The sequence below is a fragment of the Falco biarmicus genome, chromosome 2 (assembly GCF_023638135.1).
Source record: "Falco biarmicus isolate bFalBia1 chromosome 2, bFalBia1.pri, whole genome shotgun sequence".
NCBI classification, from domain to species: Eukaryota; Metazoa; Chordata; class Aves; order Falconiformes; family Falconidae; genus Falco; species Falco biarmicus.
In genome coordinates this window covers 103191423-103215490 of record NC_079289.1, presented here as the reverse complement: position 1 = coordinate 103215490, position 24068 = coordinate 103191423, and positions in this window count along the sequence as shown.

Genomic DNA, 24068 nt, shown 5'->3' with positions numbered 1-24068 from the left:
CCCTCCCACAGATAGAGTAGAAATCCTTCCTTATGAAGACCTTAGTTGCCAAAATCAAGGCAAATATAAGAAAAAGACACAAAAGTAAATTAAATTTCTTCTGTTTTCAGGCAAACCTAGAAGATACTGTCCAGGTTAACAAATTTATAACCATTCACGTGACAACAGGTTAATAAGACTGGAAATAGTAAATTCAGCAATAAAGACATGACAACAGGGCTCAACTAATACCAAAACAATAGAAATTTACTTGCAAAGGGCAGTGAATTACAGATTCTTCATCACATAAAAGTGGTTGCTTCATTTCCCAGAAAATGCAACAGTGTGTAAGAATATATTCTGTGCAAATATAATAATTCAAAGAACTATTGCCTCTAGTAACATTGGATTGGAAAGTTGTATCAGAGAAATCAAGTGCTAGAACAGAAAAAGTATGTATCTTAGAAAGAGAAATTATTGGCAGAGTTTAACTACATAAGAGTCACAAGCCTGAAAATCCTCACTATTCAATTACTGCCTTCCACAGACACAGTCTAATTCAGTGTACGTTAATTCTCCCCCGTGGACCTGAAAGTGCAGTTTCCATGCATGTGTAGAGTTACCTCTGTTGTACCACTCTTGAGAAGCTCAGCACAAAGCTTATCCCTAACTGGATCCAAAAGCCAGGCACTCCACATCTTATGGTTCCTAAAAATGCCTCACACACACCAACAGATGCAGCTACCGTAGAAGGTGCACTTGCTACTTACCAGTTTATTTTATAACGGTAATGGTTATATGGTCAGACCACTTGATCAGGAGAACAATGTTTAACTGCTCTTTGAAGATTCCCATCAGCCAGGAGAGCACATTCATCAGTGATCAACAGGCTGTTTTGTACAGGGACACATCCCACCCATCCCATCTGAAGGTCTGCAGACCACACTCACCAAAACACCACACTCAAGGATGCCCTGGAAGGAAGACCGCTGCAAAAATTACATTTACTCTTCTCCTCTCCTTGTGGTCAAAGAAATCTTTATTTCTTGTACTGAGGCACAACACCAGTAAAAATGATAGAAGGTTATTCTATGACTGCACTTCTAGGGAAGCATCTGAATTTGAATTTCTCCTAGGCAAGGAGGGGAACTGAGATGTAGTTTCTCACATTCTACATTTACACTCTATTCATCAAGCCATGATCCTGCCTGGGTAGTTGGTAACAGCACCATCAGGCACACCTTGAAAGACAAGAAGCGAATAAGAGTGCTCATTGTCTTGGGAGACAGAAAAAAGGCAAAAGGCTCCAGGGTTTCAAAAGAGAGTTTGATAAACTAGTTTCATCTTGGACTGAAATTTAAGCAAGTCATCTGTTGGGTGGGATTAATGAGCTGTCCTATTTGTCTGTATGTCTGGGGCAGCTGAGCTGTTGGACATTTTGCTTAGCATACTGGGTAAGTTTTGTTATGAAGTGTTTTGCTCTTTTCCATGTGTTGCAGAGATTGCCTAGGCATCTCACTAAATGGTTTTGACTTCTTTTAAGTAATCAAGCACCTAGGTGCCCAAGTCATTTTTTGATAATGAGTAAAGAGAAGTATCATGGACTTAGTACAAGTGCCTCTAGAAGGTGACATGTTCGTGTCTGAAGGACTATGGTAGTGATCGCATTTCTTAAACCCCTGTCACATGCAAATAAATATTTCAAGGAGCTTGAGAAGAATTACCTTACCCCATTAAAAAAAAGGTGCCACGTTTGTTTCTCCAGACTAAGTGGACTCCTCAGTGCTTATTAAACCTTGCTGAACACTCTATATAGATATTCTAGACATGTCTTTGGCATTTTACTTTCTAAGGAGACATTACTTTCCTCATTTTTATTTCAGACAAGACATAACCTGAAGATAAAAACAATAGAAGGAAGCTTGTTTCACAAGAGAAGCAGAGCAGATCAAAAATTACTTTTCAGTATGACTGAATCATAAAATTGTCATATAATTGTCCAACTCAGCCTAGCTGGTTTTGTTATGTTTTCTAGTACTTGCACCACAGACCAATAAAGTGGAAATGTTAGGAGTAGTGGCATAAAAATTATTCACAAGTCAAAAACTATGCAAAAGAAGAAAAGAAATTACACAGGCAGTAAATATTTTGCTAAACTATTTATTCTCTTTTTGAGAAAGCAGAAGTACCATCATTCCTTAAAAACTGTCTTGAAAACTATACATTTCCAAGACAACTGAAAAAACAGCCCATTTAAGTTACTGCTATTTCGGTTCCCTCACTCCAATTGTGCTATATATTATTGCATGGTTCAGTGGAAGGTCTTCAGAGAACATAAAACCTCTGATTCAATATCCTTGTCTAAACCATCTCTGTATGTACAAGATCAATAACTAAACCACAAAAGGTTCCAGAAATAAGAAAATGAACTAATTGCTGTACTTCAGCTTTAATTAGCACTAGGTGTTTTCCAAACACCACCTCTGTTTGTCACTGTTGATCTAATAGTACCCCCTTTAAGTTCAGGGGTTTGCCTTGTGTAGGTTATGCAGAATCAGAGCAAAGAGCAAAGGTTTTCATTCTTTCTACTGGAAATCTCCAGCTATAAGATATTGGGGGGTTTATGTCACACTAGTAAATCTTCGTGTTTAGTCCACTGGGAATTTGTCTCAAACTGCCAGACGATACCTAAGTTAGACAACATGTAACTGTAACTACTTTCAAAGGGCAAAGTAGGCATTTTCAGGAACCTAAGGTGACTAACATATCAGCGTAAGGGAGAAAGTGTTATAAGGAAAATAATCAGCCATAGGAAAGCTAGGAGGCATGCATTGCTTCCATACTCTGTGTTGGCTTTACTATATATTTGAGAACAAACACCAGTGAGGGAAAAAGAGACCAAGACAAATTGTGTCACAGTAGCTTGGTTTTCCACCCTTCTGCAATTTGATGCGTACGGATGAAGTTACTGGGTGCACAGGTGGTGTCATTGACTCCACAATGCCATCAGGCCAAGGAGGCAAAAGCACAAGGCTATGAAGCTGGAGGAAGACGGGAAGAGGCTTTAATGAATAGCTACATACAGACACCTTATTTAAGTCCTCAGATCACAAGAGTATGACAGCACTATCTATTTTGCTGTGCAACTTAGACCCAAAATACATCCAAATGAGAATTTTCCATGTATGTAATAGTTAAAGCCCATTTTGCACAACTCCAAATGGAATATTACAGTGGGAAACAGAGGAGGTTCATATCCCTCACATTCCTGCAAGTATGTTAAAAATAAATGCAGTAGTCCAAATTCAACAACAAATTCACTTCTGCAAATAGATGCCTGTATCAATGACACAAAGCCCAGAAGAACTGCCGTTATTCATCCTAGCTCTTGTGTTTAGCCCGTGAATGCCTACAGCAGGGAAGCACCTGTCTGGAGGTACCGTGTGTATATAGATGTAATGTTGTGTGTAAACCAGGTCACAGAAGCACATGATTAGACGGCAAAATGTTTTCATAAGCCTAGTATTCAGATCTGCTGTGAGAGGTTCTGATGAAAACAGCGAATTTGATCTAAGGAAATGATGTTTCATAAATGATTGGTATCCACAAACATTTATGGAAAATACAGCAACATTTTGACAGGTCTTTGCTATCCCTCCTGCTAGATTGCTTATGAATCCAAGCTTCATAGATCAACAGCTAAATATCCCAGGTCCCAGACAGCCCAGCCCAGGACATTCCAGCATCTACAGCTCTGGTCCATCATAATCCCAACATGCCAGCAGCGCTGGGAACTCCCGTCTGAGCCAGGGGTTCAGAGCTTCCCACCTCTTTCCCATACAAGTAGCAGCAAGGCAATTTGCCACAGACCTATTTCCTACCTTTCCCCAGAAAAATCAGCAGATTAAGATTTTCAGAATCAAAACTTTTTTGAACCCTTTGCTTGCAGAGCAGATTCCAGACATCATTCTGCCCTGAAACAATATAAGCATTTTCAGTGTGTCAGAATTTCCCCAGCACAAAAATGCTGAATTTGTAATTGCTCTCCTGGAGACTTACTCTCAGATCAGATGCTTTTTTTTCAGTTGAAAAAAGGCACGTTTCTGTAAACACACAGCTTTCTTGTTCAGTTGGGTTAGCAGAAGACAGCTTATATGCAGATACTCTGTGTCAAAACCAACAACATACTTTTTCTGAATACTGTTTTAAAAGAATTAATCTAAAGCTTTTCCATTAACATTAATGAACACTATCCACTTAAATACCCTGTGAAAAGGAGAGAGAATGGACACTATCAGTGCATGAATAGTCAGCAAGTCTTACAAATTACAGAAGCCCTGAGGGAAATTCATGTTCTAAGTGAGTCAGTGCGTGATTGAAAGTGACACATCAGGGAAGTATATTCCATTCCATTTAAATTATTGTCTTTCTTTAGGCTCTTATGTTGCTTATGATGGATTATATTTTGTTTGCCAGAGATTCTGTGTTTTCACTGTTAGCAAGTGTACATCTGCTGCTTCAGCACTCCAAGGTACCAGCTTCAATTAGCGTAATATTCTCATTAAATTGTTTATAATGTCTGCTATGCAAATACAACAGGGGAAGCAGATAATATAGGTCATTTTGAGTATCTCAGTTAAATTAAAGATATGGCCTTTTAAAAGGCAAACAATACTGTTATTAATACAAATATTATACATATCAAAGTCTCATGTGTCTTTGGTTATGGCAGGGGCTAGGTACCAGGGGTACAATAAAATGTATCTATTCTACTAAATTTGACACCAGACTGCCATTAAGAAGGAGATAGCTCCTTCAAACAAAGGGAGGTCCCATTTTCCCAGTTTTGGAGCTACCAGCATTTTTTGCAGTATTAGCCTTGAACAGCACTCATAAGAAACCAAGCAATGAAATGCCTTGCCCACACATGGGCTTGTGTTTATGGAAGATCTTTTTGCTCTTTTTTTATTCCAGATCTTCACTACATTTTACTGGTCTTTGAAATAACAGGCAGTCCCCATATTGCCCACTAAAATCTTCCTCTAGTCTGTACAAGTCCCAGCTGGAATTAATGTCATCCATACTCAGCTTCCCACTTTTTCCTCTGCTCCCCTGTATTACTTTCTAATGGCTCAGACCCAAAGGAAACCGTCCCTAAAAAAAGTAGGTGAATAGGAAACAAACACCCACTCATCGTCCCTGAACCTTTCCTCCAGACTCATTGACACGCCAGCTATCTCTAGTCAGTACCTCCACATCCTGATTTAGCAAAAAAAACCCAGTGCTTTTAAGTGAGCTACAAGTGAGCTCAGTCTTGTACGAATTGTTCTTTAAAGTCTGCACAATAAAACCTCAAGCCCTGAACGAATGCACCACAGAGGTATCAAAACACTTCATCCAGTTTAGTACTCTCTTGAAAAAGTTCCTTACAGCTCTTTTACTTCTCCAAAACAGGGCTGAGCACACACACACACATTTCAGAATGACATCTCAAGCTCACACATAATCACTTTTTACAATCTTTCCCATGAAATGGTGGAAAAAACCCTGGAATTTTATATGCACCAATATTAATATCCTTAACACTACTAGTACAGTCACCACAACTGTCAGTACACAAGGTACACATGTATCTTCACAGTTGGCTAAACTGTATTGTCAAAGAAGCCTTGCAGACAAACTGCAAGCAAAGCTACACTTCGGAAGAGAGCATAGTCTGAAATTTAAATTTTATTTCTTATTAAAATTTATTAAATTTGAAGCTGATATGGGTAAGTTCAGAAAAGAAATTATCCATTTTTCTGACTGATCAGACCATAATAAGGGAGTCATATGCTTACTGTCCTCATAAAAGTTTTTAAATCTTTTTAAGCCAAAAACATACACGTGTATTTATTAATCATACTATATAACAATATTATATCATATAACCATCCCACAGTCAGCTAAGAAATACCTGTCTGCAAGGCTGTTATTATACATGTCCCCTACACTTCATTGTAGTTCATAAATGTTTCATCCATATGAGATTTTGATACAATTTTTATTTTTAATATTATATCCTAAAAGGCTCAGGACAAAATTAATCTCTTGTATAATGTTAGTGGACCAATTGGAGATGCAGCAGGAAAGAATTTTGCCCCTATTCTTTCCTGAAGGTGATGTGAGCAACCATAAAGGTGACCTGTAGAAGCAAGAAATTACTGAGCAGAAGAAGATGTCTTCTGAAGAACACTGACAAATGCCTGCCAACCTGAAACTGTAAGTCTGGGAACTAGGCATGGGAACCAGAAACATCTTTGAAAAGTGAAACTGGCCTCTTTGAAGTACAGCTGGGGTACTTAGAAACCACAGACATCCTGAGACACCACCAATAAGCACAAAATCAAGGGACTGTAATGGCAACTTACCATCTGAAAAGGTGGAAAACAGAACAGAGCAGGTGGAAAAATAAAATGGCTCTGAAAGAACAGAAAACAACATCATCTATTGGCTGCTTTAAATAGGATGTCTTATACCTTCTTACTTCTCTATGTTATAAAAATGAATTAATTTTTATCCAAAAATGCAGTCTCTATCTCTGTTAGTATGGGAGAACTTCCCATGCTGCACGTAACTTTTCCTAAACAAGTTGAATCCCTCATGAACTTTCTACAAGCTCTTGGACTCTCACCAGGGACACTTGGCTGACTCCAGACTCTGACATGGATCATCTTTGGAGACTGGCTATTATTTTATTGATCTCTTTTTGGCCCCTTCTCCCACATTGGGATCAGTTCAGTTTGTCATTCCACCCCTGGTGGACCCCAGATTGGGTCCCTTTCTGAAGTCTGTCTCATTCACCTGATACTGATTTTATTTATATATGTGTGTGTGTATATACGCACATACATATATATAAGTAATCTATTGTATCTGTTGTTTTATTGTTGACAAGTTTCTTCATGAACAATAAATTTGTAGCAACCTGTAATAGTGCATATCTACTTGGTTTTTGCTGTTATTATTTGTTGCTATTATATTGATTAGGGCTATATGATCAAATACTGCTATTATTGATTGTTGCATTCCTTTGATTAATACTGTATTGATAGCTGATAGTAACTTGTAGTAGCGAGAGAGAGACAGACAGACAGACAGATTCACTTTATTAATCCTAGGTACACTTGCTAGCAGTGATTGTTGTGATAGTTTACTTGCTAGTGGTGATCCTTGTATTTGTGGTAATCTGTAATAAAGTAGAGAAATTCAGAGGATAAGGCCTCTGTGTCTGAATATTATGGAATCCTATGAACCCACAGTCATGATCTCTATATACACACAGATCAGTAACACTTTAGGTTGTAACAAAAGGCCATTAATTATCTGATCTAATTTGCTAATCCACTTTAAATGGTTCAAAAGGAGAATGATTTTAAATAGAGGATAGCAATGGTTTTAATTTGATATCTTATTCAAACTGTTTGACAATTTCAAACATTTACTAAATGAAGAATTGGTAAATCAGTTCAAATAAAAATCAAGATAAAATTTTATTCATAGATTTCAAGAAAAAGTGATTTCTGTTCACAGAAAGGGAAAGGAGCAAATGTTGCTGGACCTCACCCTGGAGGTGATTAACATAAAACTGGTTTCCCATGTAGTTAAGCAAACTTGATGAGGACTACCTAAACACTCATCAGAACCACAGGAATTACCACTTTCTGCATGTAACCATCAGTCCTTTCCTAGACTACAGAGGACATCGTGGGTTACTCCAAAAATCAGATACTTCAAAGGTGCCCAAAAGTTTAATATATTTTTAAAACCATGGACTAAACCAAGAGAATCTTGCACTCGGAACCTTTGTCATCAATCTGAGCAACTAGCTCTGCAGAGCCAAGTGTCTAAGTAAGATGCTTTCAACTTTCTTTAGATGTGGTTAGAAAGAATTTTACTTCCTTACATTTACTATGGTACAGGTTTTTTTGTCTCTCCTCATCAAGTAATGCTAACAACCTTTAAGTACTCAATGGCAGGAATAACTATTTATCACACTGAGCCTGTGATCAAGGAACTCTAAAAATCAGGGATCAGATCAAGAATAAGGATTCTCTAGAAATTTCTCTCTTAAGATTTAACCATGATTGTGGAATGGATGGAAAACAATGGACGTATTATGAACGATCCAGGCTGAGTGGCCTCATTGTAGCAACAGGCTGCAAGCTGCAGATATTGTGAAGGACATGTACAAGGACAAGGAGATTGTGAAACTGCGTATGTGGCAAGAAGATAAGGAAGTTGGACTGAAAAATGATGAGCTAAGATGTGAAAGCAGGATGTCTACGTGACAAGAGAGCAGCGCATGGACACCGCTGGTGTCTATGGCCAGGTGTCTATGGTGTCTATTGGCCAGGACCAATCATAGATGATTAGAGTGCGCGTGGACCAGTAGTTTTAGCCTATCACCTTTGAATAACAATGCATGCATGGCACATGTCTCTTTTATTAGAGTATAAATTTGCTGCAAGCCTGTTAATAAATTGGCACTAACTTGATCACATTGATCATACAAGTTGTGTCTGAGCCTTCCACGTCACATGATGGGTGTTGAGCATCTAGCACACTCATGAGTGCCTAATGTACTCAGGAGCATATCTAGTTTGAAGCTATAATCTCACAAGAATTCAGTTCATTTACAGAAAAGCAGATAACCCTGCCATCTCTTTCTCTCCGGTACTACTTCGGGAAACCAGTGAAAAAGTCACTGATATGAACTGCTTTCCTAAGACTAACTGATAAGAGCAGGAGGTATATGACATCAGTACTGAAGAGCTGTTTGGAGATATGCTCATCCAACAGCCACCTAAACAGAATGTTAGAGACCCTGAGCTTCTTCCAAAAGACCGTATCAGCAGATTTACAGAGAAGCAGCCTATACAATGACCCATATCTTCAGGAGCTCCAGAGTACAATTATTAAAGCTCATAAATTAATCCTGAAACACATGTGAGAAGACATGAACCTTCTGAGCAACTGGCACAGTAGCACACATTTGTCAAGAAGCACTTTGAGGACTACACCAGTCTTGCAGATTTAATAGAATATGGCTTCTTAGCTAATGCTGCTGCTGTGAACTGTTGCACCTGGGCTGAGCTAGTGAAGATTTCCACAAGAGTAAGGGAAAGGAAAAGAGTGCAAAACCTTTAGAGTACTTATTAGATGAAAATAAATAATGTTCAGTCTGTAGCAATCAGCAATCAGGCTCCCAGACCTGCAGCTTTAGAGAAACATGCCTAAAAAGAGGATATACTTATTTCTCTAACTGTGTAATGGTAGCTAGACAATGGCAAAAGAGGTGATTTTTCAGACAAGGTGCTAAATTTTCCCCAAGGACTGGAAAATCTACAGGGAAGTACTGAAACTGCTGGTGTTTCTTGTTTATATAGCTCAATGCCTTATAAATCCCTTTAGAATTTAAATCTTGTGCTTTAAATACGTTTTAAAATACTTGATATGATGATAATTATTATATGTCTTTCATAGTTTTTACCTAAAAACAGTATTAGATACTCCTGAGCCCAATTCCATAGTAACATAATGGAACAGTGGGTTATTGTTTGTTTTGGTTTTAAGTCTTGTGTGGTCATCAATTATCTTCTTTTAGACATTTTCTTCAGAGATTAACAGAAAATGTTTTGTTTAAGGGACAGAAAATTATGATAAATCATAATATTTTACTGTTCCTTTGAAATATATATATAACATAGATTTACATTGTATGTTCAGTATTGCCATAAGAAAATGGCTAGTTTTCTTCCTCTATGCCATCTATAGTCTTTGATTAAGTGATCGTATCATGTGCAAGGGCTGTGTTGCTTACTTTGGAGATGAACATTTCAGCAGTCTTTCCATCCTAAAGGTTCTTTTGCCATTAACAGAAACAAAGCATCTTGGAAACTTCCATCACTTTTTCAGAACTGTCTAGCCAGAATCCCCTGGTCTTAAGGCCATCGGATGAGAAAAGATTATTGAGAAAGAGATATTCAGGATAATGTCCCGTGGTCTTAGAAGAGTCTAACATAAAAATCAACCACAAACAGACATTACAACTTTTCAGAGAACCAATCAGCCTACCTATTGCCTCAAGCCCACAGAGTAACAATGACTTACTGGTTCTCTTTGCCACTCTTATGCCTTCGTAAAGTTTCATATAATTTACCACAACTTTCCTTTCCTTTGTCTTGTTTTACAACCTATATAAACTCATTCAAAAGAGTCAGTCTAAGGCAAAGAAACAATGGCAGAATTTGTCTGTGACCTTGGAAGAGCTAGACAGATTATGATGTTTATTCTTTATTTTTTACAGTTTCTGCCTACAATTAATTGTAATAAGGAATACATTTAACATTATATTTTAGAGTAAGTTATGTTTTGCTAATCATCAGGTTTTATTTCCTATTACAGGAGACTAGGTACTTTTAAGGTGCTGTATACAGCAGTCTTGTAAAAATACATGTTCTTTAGGAAGAACACAGAAGTTTCAAGCAAAAAGCAGATAACTGATATTTCTAAGCAACTAATTCAGTCAAAATCCACACAAGCCTGAAAATGAGCATCTAAAATGAGTGGCATATGAGGCTATTGAGGTAACATTTTCTTTATAATGTCATTGACTTGTTCCCCTGTGAGCAGAAATAATATTTAAAAAAAAAAAAAACAAACAACTAACAGTGGCACATTTTGAAAGATTTTATTATATTGCATTAGCAACTATCCTTTTCATTTAGAATTTTTCATTTAAATTGTTAATATTGATTTTTTTATACACAATCCAGTAGAACAGTCACTTATGGAAGGCTTTATTCATAATTTCAATGACTTCTGTATTGTACTAGAGAAGATGAATATTGATGTCACCGCATCGAGAATTCATAATGTAATAAAACACTGTGCTGTACAGCACAGAACTGTCATTGTTCACCAGCCTAACTCAGTTTGAACAATGCTTGTTAGAATAGTTAGGTGATTTTCTTGCTAGTAAATGGTATTTTTGCAAGGGCAATGTCAGTCTACAAGCACATGTGTTTTTCTCTTACACCACATGAACACGTAAATGAATAATTCTCTGCAGAAAAAAATTTAGCTTCACAGCATCCTGTAGACTAATACACATCATAGTAAATACAGAAATATGTGGAAACAGCCATTAAGCAATATGATTCTGGGATGCTCTTTGCACTTTCTAAGGGACACAAGTGACAACTGTTCTCTGCTTTAATTACAGTATTTAAGTTTGATAGAGATAAATATCTGCATAGAAGTAAATTTTAAAAGAGCATTACTGTCCTTATATAGCAGCAAGTTAGTTGCTTACCATAATACTGATGACAAAGGTAAGCAGCGAATTAACTCAATCCTGCAACGTTATGAAAGGTCGTCATTCAGCTATTTCAAGTTGGGGGTGGGAGGGGGGAAGAATCAGCAGGTGCGTGGGCAGATTTGCAGTTTCTTGACCAAAGTATGTGAACCACCATTTGTGGATGGTGAAGAATGGTATGAATATTAACCAGCTGCTTTGCAGGAAAACCATGTACAGAAAGGGAGGCATACTCTGAAAGGATCTAGAGCAAAGCAGCATTCTCACAGAAAACAGCTGGATGTGAAGTGCACAACGAAGAACCTCTATAATGAGGAGGAACAGGCTAGAGAATGAGAAAAGCATGTAAAGAAAGAGTGACAAGGATAATGGAGAGCTCTACAATTTTCTCCCTCAGTCCAATCTCATGCAGGAAAGAGAGGAAGAGGAGTTTTGGATTTATTTACTAGCAAAATAATGGAACTACCAATCTATAACTACAGGTCATGTTTTGAAGGAACCCCAGCATTTTTCATCTTCCATCCTAAATATGCTGGTTCTTTTCCTAGATTTACTTTCTTTTCAGGCCTTGGGTTATTGGAGCCCAAGACTTTTAATATGAGATTATTTTTTTCCATGATTTAGAGTGACTGTAGCAGAAAACCCCAGGTTAGAGATGTCTTGAACAGTGGAGTTTGTTCAGTGGAAAGGTAAAACGGTCAGTTGTTTTGGAAAAGAAATCTCATACTCATGAAGTTACCTTCCTAAATATGGAATATTCTCCCTCACATCAGTGCAAATCATTCCACTAGTTTGATTTAAGCAATGTTCAGCCCAGACCAACAGCAGGTTTACGGTTTTGTAATATTATGTTTCTAAATTTGTAATCACTGGGAAAACAAAAATTATGCTGTTCAAGCACTTCTTGCCCTAGAACATCCCAAATTATTAGGTCATTCTAGTATTATGTACAAAAGTAAGTAAATTAGGTGATTATTATCAATTCCCACTGCACTTCAGGTGTCCATCTCTCTATTGTTGAACTCAAGGGCTGCATAAGCTCTGTCTTGGTACAGATGCACTGAGAGAGCTCTCACAGTCACATATCTGACTGTCTATAGCATCTCCATTCTGCAGTGTTGCATGAATTCCCATGGGACACTCTCACCCCACCAAAAGGGAAGTGGCCATAACGACTTTCTCAAGAATGTCCACTGCCCTGGTTTCAGCTGGGATAGTTAGTTTTCTTCTTAGTAGCTGGTGCAGTGCTGTGCTTTGGCTATGATGTGAGAACAATGTTGATAGCACACTGATGTTTTTACTTGTTGCTGGGTGATGTTTATACTAAACCAAGGACTTTTTGGTTTCTTGGGCCTTGCCAGTCAGAGGGCTGGAGGGGCATGGGAAACTGTGAGAGGACACAGTCAGGACAGGTGACCCAAGCTAGCCAAAGAGGTATTTCATACCATATGACATCATGCTGAGTATAGAAGCTGGGGCAAGAAGAAGGAAGGGGGGAAAAATTTGGCATTATGTTTTTTGTCTTCCTGAGTAACTGTTATATGTGATGGAGCCCGGCTTTCCTGGGGGTGGCTGAACACCTGCCTGCCCATGGGAAGTGGTGAATGAATTCTTTGCTTTGCTTTGCTTTGCTTGTGCACGGGGCTTTTGCTTTACCTATTAAATTGTTCTTATCTCAACCCTTGAGTTTTAAATTCCTTTCTGATCCTCCTCCCCATCCTTCTGGGTGAAGGGGAGTGAGCAAGCGGCTGCCTGATGCTTGACTGCCAGCCGGGGTTAAACCACAACACCACATACATGCTGTTTGAATAACTACTCTGAACTTAAAATATAAAAAATATTTACATCAGAACATTATTTTTCAAATTAATCATGACATCATTAATGGTACTACCCAAGGGGATTTAGGTTATGGAAGCTTTTAGGATTATGAAATGAAATGAAAATTTTAATTTGACCCACAGGGTTTTGTTGGATGGATCAAGGTTACAGGAAAATCTTCACTGGTCAAGAAATGAATATTTTGGTCCAGCTGTCCTCCAAAGTAATGCAGTTAAACCATTTCCCTGCTGAAAAAAAAAATAATTATGCAGTACCATACATTTCCATACTGAATCTGAGTGAACAAAACTAAATATTTTATTTTTCTTTTAGATATGCTTCATGGACCTTATACCATACATCTTATACTTTCTTAATAAGGAAAATAAAGGGTTTAATATTAATTATAAGATTTTGTTCCTCAGTAATATACTCTACCTGAAAAATGTATGTCAATACATGTAATGATTTATGTCAACAACGTTTATTAGATAATTACTTTCCATCATTATCATGATTGCATCCAACTTATCATTGAAGCCTATTTTTTTCAATGAAAGTTAAAGGGCAAAAGGGTTTCTTATCAGTCACACTGACATTTATTGCTAACAATACAGACTGGAAAATTATGCAAATAGTGAAAGAGGTATTTTCATGAATACCTAGAAATTTTTACTGAAAAGCCATAGGTTTTCTTAATGCAAAATGGAAACATAAAGGAGTTTCTTGCAATCTTGTTCATCTCATGAACAATTTACATTTGTTTCATGAAAAATTATTTACAAGTTAGGTAGCAAAGGTAAAATAAATGAGTCAGTGTCTAATATTTAGTTGCAACTGCAATTATCCTTTATATAGATCTCATTTCAATTACCTAACAGGGCATTATTTTCTTAATAGCTTGTCATGGAATAATTTTATTTTATTTTTTTTAAGATAGGCACAAATAAAGTTGCACATTCTGTTACTCATCAGTACTTTTTTATAACACAAACAAATTCCTAAGTGCAACTAGCCAACCATCTTTTTTCTTTGAAAAAATAAATTCTATTTTACAGATTATTTAAAAAATTTACTACTGTTACTGCTGTTAAGTACTGTTGCTGGCTATTGTTACCTGAAATAGTTTGTCTTTTCAACATAAACAGTACTTATTCAGTGCTAAGTATGATGGCGTTTTGGCTGTTTCATAGCTAAGAAGTTGTAAATCTGAATTTGACAGCCTCTTTTTCTAGGGTAAAACACTGGGGATCCTCAGTCCAGAAGACGTGCATAGGCTAGGCTGGCACAGTGGAGTCCTTTCAGACTTCACACGGAAAGCAGAATTTTCAGGAGAAAGGGGGTGCTGTAGAAGGTGTTCACTAGGTGTGACAGATTACAGACTGGTCTACTTTTTTCTAGACGTTTTCTTGCTAGTAAGGTACCACGGCTGGCATTGCCTTGTCCAAGGTCCATAAAATGGCTGAATTTTATCTCGCTGGATATCTTCATATTTTCACGAACGTTTTCATCTGGTTTTATAAGCAAAGGCAATAGAAAGAAATCTTGTGTTTAGCACAGACTCCCATGAGTCTAGACACAAGTCTTGATAAGGGTTAAGGATGTGCTGAGAGGAACTGTTATTCTGTAGTTCAGTATTTACTTTTTCACTTTTTGTCAAATGTCAGGAAAAGATTGTAATCTTTCCAAAAACTTAAATTATTTTAAATTCTTCACACACAAAAAAAGATACATTGCAATTCTGAAGTCTTATCAAAGCATGACATGATAAAGCCTGCATAGGGGAGGACCTACAGAATAATGCCTGGTACATTATCCTGTATATCCTGAAATAATTCCATTTTACAGTTAATGCTATATAGTTTTGTATGCATTTTGGGATTATGACTACACTGCAGGCAGTAGAAGCGTATACTCTTTCTTCCTCCAAATGCTTAGTAAAATAACAAATGTTCACAGATACTCTTGTTTCTAATTGGATTCCTTCTAGGCCACCTACACAGAAAAACACAATTGCTGAAGCCTGCAGCAGCCACATTGTGCTATATTGTATAAATAGCTCTGGGAGTTCAATAAAGAGCCAAATTGCAAAACCAGTTTCACAAACAGGAGCCTTCATTTGGTAAAGGTGAAACAGGTCAATCCCTCAATTTCCAAATTGTTTTCGCTTTTGAAACACTAGAAGAGGATCAGAGATTGAGATGGGAACAGAAGGGAGGAGGTCAATTTTTGCCTTTTCTTTTGCAGTTGCCTATGTATTGGCTCTAAAATGTATTAAATAAATGTAACAATATAAATTGTAGATAATTATATGCAATACTCGCAGTATATAATAATATGTAATTATAACAGAGAGTGGGTATAAAATGGACTGGAATGAAACAACAAATGTATTGTTGCAGTAAAAAAACATCCAGTACCATACAGTGAAAAGACTCTGAAATCAAAAGTCCTTTGATAGCATGATGTTGTTTGAACAGCTAAAATGGATTATGATTCCACTGGGTAGGTGTGTACTTTAGCATCCCACATTGTATTAAAGAAGATAAAAATTCGGGAAGCAACTGCCATCAAGAGAAAACCTTCAAATAGATTTTCTCTGCTCGTAAAATTACCACTTACATTTTCCACTTTACAAAGAAATACAAAGCTGTGGATTTGTATTAGAATACATTTTATTCATGCCAAGAGATAACTAGATAGCTAGATAAATATATATTAGTAGACACATAAATATCCTGCATACATGTATATATGTCCTAGGCACAAGAAAGCTCAAAAAAAGGCTACAGTGTGAGGCACCCAAAAGTTTATATATGTCAGAGTTAGGGGTTTCTGCCAAATTAGCATCCTTCAGTGTTTGCCATGGGAAGTGGTGCTATCTGGAGGTGTATGCTAATTATACTAGCACTTTAAAGTCTCTCAGATCCCTGCTTGATATAGCTTCCTCAGATGCTCCACGTTAATCACCTGATTTGCAATCTGGAAGGACTAATCTGAGCTAGTTCATAGCTTCTCAAAAAAATATATAAACTGAATTTTGCTAATCCTCCCAAAAGAAAAGCAGGAAGCACAGGAATAGAGGGGCAGACAAATGGATGAGGGGAGCAGGGAAGAAGACAAGGGACAAGATATTTTAGATTTAAAATTTACAGACCTTTTGATGTTTTACATTGAGGAACACTTCTAGAAAGGAGCTACCTCCTTCCCAGTCAGCAGCAGAAACCACCAGCCTACATAATCACTCAGTGGAAGCAGCTGTAGTCAGCCTTGCTTACCAGGTCTTCCTGTATGTATGTGGACCAGCATGTGTACTTTCAGATTTTCTCAGTTATGCATAATTTAATCAATCACAGGCTTAGTTTTCCGACAAAACACAATGCCCTGATTTAAAAACAAGTCCCACAAGAGTCTGGTTTCTAAGCATGGAAGTGCTGGTCCTTCTCAATGAAACATTTTAAGATCTTTTTAAAGGGCAAGTGTACTTTCCTCCTATTTACATTCTGAGAAATGAGCTAACCATGTAGCTGTATCTTTTACGGAAATAAAAATTGACAGCAAGCATGGGCATTTTCACCAAGAACATCTGAAGCTGTGAAATGTTCTAAGAAACTGAAAACAGGATCTTGACATGAAAAGGGAAAGGCCTTTAGATGCAGACCCTGCCTAGACATGCCAGAGGAGGAATCACCCTGGCTTTTTATCTTACTGCTTAACGCCTGAGCAAAGGTTTTGCTCCCGAGGGTACTGAGTTAGGACTATGTAAGGAACATCAGTGTCTTCAACATGCTGTACAGCACAGTACTGCAGGGGAGATACGCTAGGCTCCCACAGTCCATGTCTTCTGTGGTCCTACTGCCTTATATCAGCACTGAGAGGGAAGGAGAGGGCCAGGATGTTTCTTTCAGTCCATTGGCTTCAGTAGGGACTGCCAGAATTATGCTGCCAACATGCCTCTCACATTAATGGTCTGCAGTAAGGTACCATATTTGTGCATATAAAATTACTTTCGCCCACTGAGAATAAAAACCTCCTAAAAAAACCTAGCCTGACAACTGCAATTGTGACTGGCATCCTTAGCATCCAAGGCAGATGGGCCTGTTAGGCATAAGCAATGAGGCCCTGCACACTCTCAGGATGCTATTTACAACGACACTTCATATCTTGGCTCTGTCAGTTCACCCTTACAAATGTCTCTTGTGTATTTTTTTCCTCTGTTTTATGAAGCAGTGTAATACATTCTTTTCTGCATGTCCCTCCAAAATTCATCTTCTTGCTAATACTTCTAACACAAAAAACCCTTTTATATTCCCTTCTTTTTCACATGAGCATGGTTTCCCTCCATTTCAGTTTTCATTCTTCTCTGCACCACCTAAGTAATCTTTTTGTGCAGTGTCTGATGACATACTGGATGCACTGTGTCTCCCACAGGACCTTGGTCTCAGTGAACAGGGCAGAAACACAGGGAGCATCCACAGCTGCAGGGAAATTCTAGCTCAGGAGGGTTTGTGCACAAATTACTCTGTGGGATGATGTTGTATGTATCCACATACATTGGAAAAATCTATGAAGTAGTTAGAACAGGCTTAAGCAAGATGACTTGCCAAATAATTAAATTGCCAAACTCTTAACAGAGTTCTGCTAAGTGCTTGTAAATTGATAATCCTCTAGGCTAATCATACGGTCAAATTTGAGCCCATTTCCTAGTGGCAGTAAGAATTATTGATGCCAAGAAATCCTCTCCCAAGTTTCCACCCTTCTTCAAAGCACAGATTTGCTAGAAGTGCTTCATAAATAGCTGATTCATATTTTTAAAGGGAGGGGAGGTAAACTCATTTCATGTTGCTGAAGCATTCCAAAATTGTTCAACAAACGTCAAGCTGCGGGCAACATTCTGTATCTGCACTACCTCTAGGTGAGACCCTGATAGCACTGCACCTGGCATACGTTCTTCAGTAGCACAAACATTATAGTTCTCTCTCATTAACTTGGTTAAGGACCTGCTTGCATTTTTAGTTTTTTTCAGAATTCTAATGTGAGGAATATATTGGGAGAGTTTTGCCAGTCCATTAGTACTTTTTAATGTCGTGAACGTGATCAAGATAGAAAAAAATAATTTCCTAAACAGTTGAAAATATGATGGAGATACAATTTATTTTCTAAATAAGGAAATTATCATGGAATTGGATGTTAAAAGTGGTTCATTCTTCCACTAGTACAACACTTTAGCTTTTAATGTTGCTATTGCATTTACTCTGGATTCTGGCATACATAATAAGAGACCTCAAACCTTTAGAGTGACTTGCTGTTGAACTGAGTTGGCTTTTAAAACCATCAAAACTGTGTAAATTGCAATGCAATACAAGAAAAGTAGGAAAAATAGACTGGAAATGCTGTTAAAAAGGAACTGGCATGTGGTGCTCCTGCCATCTTGTGGCTCTTCTGCATCAAATCACTCATTCATTTATATACTAAAACTAAGTTTCAGTGTTAATTCTTCTAGTGCCTACCTGTGGCACAGGTCTGCCAGTAATAGGCATACACACATGAACTGTTCAGATAAGGCATAGCCGTGTGTTGAAATAAAAACACTATGTATCAGCAAAAAATATCTAGAAAGAGCAACATATTTTTGCTTTGTAGACATCTTTTATTCTCCTCTGGGCTCCAGCCATGTTTTCCCAGAGGAAAGAAAAATACATTTTATTACAAATATAATAAACATATATGTGTTTCTATACAAAACAGTATGTTTAATGTATTTTTCTCCTGAAAATGTATACATTTATACATGTATGTACATGCACACAAACACAGACACTATTTAAAATGTATGCATTTAGATCTCTGTTATTCTAAATTGGACCTAAAACCTCAGTAGATAAAAGTACATGATCAGCCTTACTTATTTCAATTTCATTTCTTCCAAAGAGAATCAAGACATATGATTACTTCCCCCACAACTGCAGCTTCCAGGAGCTATCACATCAACTCAGACAACCTGACCTGAATTTAAACCATTCAACCCAATTCAACAACCATAATGTTTCTGTTCAGATAGATTCAGGCTGAAATGAAATATTGAGCTCGTGTTCCCAATTGGAAAGCAAAACATCGCAGCAGAACTGAAACTTAAGCACTGAAAATTTCAATTTTGCAGACTCTGTTTTGTTCCACTCATTGAGGCCAAATATGGTTTGCATAGAAAGCCTTAATCAGATCTAATCAAAAGCCACTAGCCAAACAGTCAGTATGAATGGAAGCTACTGGCTTTCTTCATTTCACCTTTAGAGTCCAAAGACACTGGTAGTGTTTCTCCGTCCTGAGAACTTCAAGCCTGACCACATAAGATCAAGGCTTAGAGTTCATCCGCCACCAGTTCCATAGTGCTAACAACCCCTTCCCAAAACAGAAAGAAATTAGAGCGTGAGCAATGTGTACTCAGGTTCTTGGGGCTCTGAGATGAGAGAGACTTCTTAATAAAAGGCTGTGATAGGGGATTTTAACAAATTGTACTCTGCAAAGAAGGTACGCACCATTCCTGCAGAGGGGTAAAGAGTCTACCATTCCATCCTGGCTATATCCTATAACAATAGATTAAATATGCTTCATTTTTATGTGGAGGGACAAACTTTAGAGTACTATCAAGACCACTCATCTGTAGCTCTCTTTTTTTCTGATGCATGAGGAAAACTAGACGCTGCAAACTATATTTGGAGAGAAAAGATCGAATTGGCATCTTCAGGAGAACATAACTGTTAGTACCATCCAAGGATTTTTCCAATGGTAAAGAAATTTCAGCTGTTCACTGAGGCAAAATTGCTGCTGGTTCACTGAAAATTGTTGGGTGCCAAGAGGCATGAATAGTTAGTAATTGTGGTAATTTCTCATACGTAGCTGGGATGAATGGTTAATATGAAAACGGATTAATACATTTAACTCCTTGACTCTGCACAGGAGTGCTTTACCATTAGTCAAAGTAGTCCCATCACTGGGACTGTACTGCTTGGAAAATACAGATCAAAGGATCCCATTCCACTGTCAGTGTAACAAAGCAGCTGCTTGGGACTGGAAGATGTTACTCACTTTTTAAAAAGCACTGCAACTGTGACTCAAAAGTGTACTATTCCAACAAAAAAAAAAAAAAAAAGTGACTGTGACACATGGTATCAGTAGACTGCTTGGCACAAGGAAGTGTTCAGAGTGTGAATGCTTCTCACTTTTACCACCGAAACCTTTATCATAGATAGACAAGCATGTTCACCATGTTGTAACCCTCACTACCCACAGATGGTCAGCACTGGATATAAGTGAAATAAAAATATTTATGAGTCTTAAAAGTTTGTCTTTCCCAGGAAAAGATATTTTTTTTTCAGAATTATAGGTCTATATAGCTTGTAAAAGACCTCTGGAAGTCATCTGGTCCAGCACACTGCTCAAAGCAGGGTCAACTCAGAGCAGGTTGCTTAGCTGAATTAGAGACACCTCCAAGGATGAAGATTTCACAACCTCTTTAAGCCACCTGCTCCAGTATTTGAGTACCCTTATTGCAGAAAAAAAAAAAATCCAGATATCTAATTGGAATTTCCTGTAATGCTGTTTGTGCCTTTTATCTCTCACCCCTTCACTGTTCAACTGCAAGAAGAGTCTGGCTCCATCCTCCTTATACTTGCTCATTAAGCAGCTGAAGGCAGCAATGAAAATTCCCCCATCTCTCCCCATCCTTCTCATCTCAAAACAGAACAAACCCATCTCAGCCTCAGCTCGTACACCATGTGCTCCAGCCTACTCATCATTTCAGTTGCCCTCTGGTGAGCTTTCTCCAGTATGTGCATGTCTGTCTTGAATTGGGGAAGCCCCAAACTGGACACGCTAGTCCAGCACAAATGCTGAACAGAGGGGAATAATCGTAATCACTTCCCTCAGCCTGCTGACTACACTTTTGCAAATACAGCCTGGGATACGGTTGGCCATTTTCTTAATTGCACTCTTCTCACTCATGTTCAAATTGTGTTCATCTGGACTACTTTCTTACCAGTCAGAAGTCAGACCCCAACCTCTGGCCCAGGCCTCTGTATTCAGCATTGTTGAACTTCGTGAGGCCCCTGTCAGTCCATTACCCTAGCCTGACAAAGTCCCCTCTGGATCCATCCACCCGGTAGTCTGCCTATGCAATCCATACTTCACCAGTTGGGTGACAAGGATACCATGGATATATAGCAGATACTGTACTGTCTAATGATTCTGAAGTTGAAGAATCAGAGTATAAACAATTTTTGTGCAGCCTTTCTGCCTCTGGAATATTAGTTCAGACAGGAATTATACCTTGAAACTCAATATTGATACTATAAACTATTCTTTGAATATGCTGAAGAAAAAATAACTGACGATTTTCAGAAGGGTATGGTTTTAAAGTTAGTCATCATTCAAAAATATTTAGATGGTTAATATCAGATATCTTCAAGTATCTAAAGAATAACTCACCTAAAATAACTGATATGTACTAATAAGGTCACTTGAAGGTGAGAGTTTTCATGTGATCTGAGAAACAGACTGATAATGATTTTCCCACTATAGGGTTATGTTTCCAGTCACTTATTTTTCAGAAGATTTTTTTTCTAACTGAAAACTCTCTCTCCTCTTGGCCTGTGCATAAATTATTGCAGAAAACCTGAACAAATTCAAGTGAGAGAGGTTGGCAAAAATAAATTTAACTTCTTCAGTTATAAGAAAATAATTACTTTTTACCTTTATTTGAATAAGATATGCTGAGGGAAAAAAGCTTTAACTGTAAGTAAATACATCCTGCAGATGAGTTTGAATTGGATGAACTATGATCACTGAAAACTGAATGTATAATACATTACACAGTGCTAGATCTCAGGCTCCAACACAGTTCATTGATAGGCAGACCAGACCTAATATTCAGAAGGAAGGGTGGATATATGTGTTTACCTGCATTGCAATAGCATGTACCAGAATTGCAACCACACAGCAGGATGCACCATCAGCAGAATCCCGTTGCACTAAGTACCATATACCCAAGACAAAGGCCATGTCTTCCTCAAACGAGCACCTAGGAGCAAGATAAAAGAAAACAGCTGAAAAATGAATTCCAAAATTAATAACATATATTAAAACAGACTAGGTTCTTTATCAGAGAATCAAATTTCAAAGGTCAAATTTCCCTGATACTAGAGATACATGTGAAACCCACTGGCCAAATAGAAGTTTTAACACCACTTTAGTGCCAGTCCACACAGAGAACTGTCAAAATTATTGGTTCCTTTTAGCTTAAATGCCAGAAACATGAGTTACTGATTTAAGAATAGCAACCCTGCTGATAGTTGCGTTGCTATAGGCCCTAATTTCCTTTTCTTGGATCTTTGTCTCATGTTTTAAGAACTTGAAAATTATGCATAACTGGATATTTTTAAAGTGATAGCTGTAAAATTAATCATGCTAAAATTAAGAAATGTGAGGATTAAAGTGGTATCTGTCACCTTAATTTTGCACCCTTGCTTGAATGCATTGTAAGAGTCTTAATTATATCACTACATGCTGTACGGATTTCTACCTCTCTCCGTATATAGTATGAATTGTCTCTGGGAACAAGCCACTGATTTGCAGAAAAAGAAGCAGTTGTCCATAACACCTTGGTTTCATTTGTCATTGACACTAGGAGGTGTAAACTGTAATAGGAAACAAGATGGTCTTCTGAGTAAGACAGGTGAAACCTGTCCCCCTGAATTACATTTTATCACTGCTGCTGTCACAGAGACTCTCATCAACTAAGCAGAAAAGCTTTTAAATTATTTTCTCAGGTGTCTACTAATTATGAGCTTCTCATTAAATACTTGACTTGAGACTCTGCTCTGGGGTCAAAGCTAATCACTCACAGGGGAAATTGAAGTCAGCAAAAACTACACCTTCAACCTGAAAATTGCTAATAGTAAGTGTTCTTATAAAAATCAAGCTCCACAGGTCTTGAAGTAGGCATCCAAGACTAATAGATATTTCACACCAAAAGTCATTCTGTGCCTTGGTTTCCTCTTTGTAAAAACAAGCCAATATTTCTTACACCTCTAGAGTTGCAATATTAAGTAAATAAAGTTATGTTTGTTGAATAATCAGGATCATGGAGGTCAGTATTCTTCAAGGAAGGCCAATTATAGTAAATATTGTACTGAATCCCACCATGATATTGATAAAATATATTAAATAGTTTCTCACTGAGTAAGCATAAATTGGGAACAATAAAAAATAAACAGGATACCTTAAAGAAAGTATGCATAAGGGTCTTGCTCAGTGGTAAGGTTGCACATGCACAGAAAACCTTAATTTTGGCATTTTTTATGCTTAAGGTACTTGATCTTGCAGCAGGTATGTTCCTTCTTACACAAGACATTACCTTTTTAATATTTCAACTTCAGGTGATCCCATTCAATCTAGTCACTATGTGAATTACAACTACAGAATAATTCCTACATCTTTGCAATAATCAACTTATTTATACTGCTATGGTGCCATCAAATTTGAATCTTTTTTTTTTCTTCAGCTCTAGAATGGTACAAACTTACAATTGCAGCTTATCAGTAACAAGTGGTAACCAGAAGAGTTCCAAATAAATCACTTCATTTGATTTAGTAATTTTTGTCTTACAAGATTGTTACTTTTCAAACCTATTATCACTGGGTTACACTACAGACATCAATCAGCCAATAAACAAAGTGTATGGTTTTATTTTCATAGAAGACTTAGCTGTTGTTAATGTGTATTTAAGCAGACAAAAATAATTGCTATGAGATACAAAGATAATTGCACTAGGTAAACCAAAAGTACAAATTTGTATTTACATGTCTGTGCCTATGCTGAGCAACAAGAAAGTCTGTAACTTTCTGGTAAAAGG